The following is a 1,804-nucleotide window of genomic DNA, read 5'->3' on the forward strand; positions in this document are numbered from 1 at the left end:
CATTTCATATTTACTTTATATTTAAAGAGGGAAAAATTAAGTTTATATTTTTTGTAATCCATATTTACAGACAAATAACCAGAAATTAAGCATAAAAGTGAACTTTTCCTGCATTGGTAAACTTGGCCCCCCCAAAATATATTTCTAGCTCCGCCCCTGAACCCACAGGTGCTCCCTCAGATTATAATCAGGATTAACTGTGTTCAGGTGGAAATGCACGGATGCAGGTTAATGGGTGCCAACGGACATGAACTGGACAAAATCAACCCAAAGATCATGAACTGGTCCATTCAGAACAAGCACCGAGGCAACTAATTCCCCACAAATACAGGAGGAGGGGGGGACTCAGGAATCCAGACCCGGATATGTTCCAGATCCAGGTCAGGATTTTTAAATGACCTACACAGAAAAGAAAAAAACTAACTCTTAAAGAGAGAAAAGTTAAAAAAAAAAAAGAATAACAACCTGAACCGCAGCACTTCAGCACTGGAGAGCAGAAAACATCGCCTGCCTGGAAGACGCTTCAAGTTCTGCCAGCAGAGAAAAGATTTAAAAAAAAAGAAGAGGACAACTCCTGTTCGCTTTACACGTGCAGGACGGCAAAAGGTTGGAGGATTTAAAGAAAGAAAATTAAAGAAAACCGTGTTTAAGGACAGCACTGCTCCCCGGCTGCGGAGCGACACGCGAACCCACGACAGCGAGCCGACGTCGAGGTCGAACCGGACCGTGACAGCCGAACACTGGGTGAGCGGTTACATCTCTGTCAGGACGTTTAGCTCAATCTGTCCCCAGAAAAAACCCCAAAAACCTCCCGACGTTTGGCTGGAAGTGGAGCGGGTTAGCCGCGTCGACTCCTGCGGTTACAAGTGAAGGCGACTTCGGCTGTTCGCTCCGCGACGTCCGAAAATAAAAGAAGAGAGAAAAAGAGAGTTTTAGCTGATAGAAGCGGCGAACAAACCCTGCCCGGTTGTGTTTTTGTTCAGGAACTGGTTTAAAAAAAACAGCTCGGTTGTTATTTGTGTCAAACCGGCGGCGGAACCGGGAGAGAAACATAAAGAAGCGGCGGTGTGTCGTCCCTGCTAGGCGACGCGGTGACGACGTATGCGGACAGCCGAAACAGGTTCGCCAAAATAAAACAAGAGGAAAAGAAAAGGAGGACAGAAAAAAAAGAAAAGTGCCGTTTACTTTCCGACGTCGAGCTGGAAGATGAGGCTCGCTGCGGCCGCATTGGAGGGCTGGCGGTGCTGGGAGGAGGCGTCCTGTCGGATGGGGATGTCGTCCGGACGGAGCTCCGGTTCTTTCTGTCTCCCTCTCTCTGTCCCCATTAAATTATTAGTTGTATTGACTCATCACTCCCCCCCTCTGCTCTCCTCCCTGCTCTCCCTTTCTCCTCCTCGCTCCTTCCAAAGGCGTGGGGGAGAAATATCTAAACATATTTACTCCCCGCGAGGCGAGAAACACACAGAAAGTGTGAGAGTCGGACCAAATAACCCCGCGACTAAAACATATTCCTCCGCAGTTTGGGTTGTTTGTTTTTTTTTTTTTTTTTTTTTTTTTTTTTTTTTTGTGTGTGTTATTTTTTTAGGGGGGTCCTGTCGGAGCAGAATAAAGTAGAGAAAGTGATGGGGCACGGAGACGACGCACACACAAACACAAGCACGCGCACGCACACTCAACGGTGGTGCGATTTCCGGCTGTGCGCGTATGAATTTTTAATCAGCTTGATTAGAGTGAGGCGGTCCTGCATTTATTACAACACACACACACACACACACACACACACACACACACACACACACACACA

The 1,804-nt window shown here is 47.2% G+C and overlaps 1 protein-coding gene across 1 annotated transcript in view; it reads right to left on the reverse strand.

The window, feature by feature from the left end:
• satb1b (SATB homeobox 1b) overlaps positions 1–1,793 on the reverse strand; it is a gene marked incomplete at its 3' end in the record, with an annotated part of 52,279 nt that extends 50,486 nt beyond the window's left edge. Inside the window, 1 exon segment of the mRNA XM_014016387.1 lies at positions 1,186–1,793.
• Positions 1,794–1,804: the final 11 nt, after the last annotated feature.

This window comes from Austrofundulus limnaeus, unplaced genomic scaffold (genome assembly GCF_001266775.1).
Source record: "Austrofundulus limnaeus strain Quisiro unplaced genomic scaffold, Austrofundulus_limnaeus-1.0 Scaffold144, whole genome shotgun sequence".
In the NCBI taxonomy this organism is placed as follows: domain Eukaryota; kingdom Metazoa; phylum Chordata; class Actinopteri; order Cyprinodontiformes; family Rivulidae; genus Austrofundulus; species Austrofundulus limnaeus.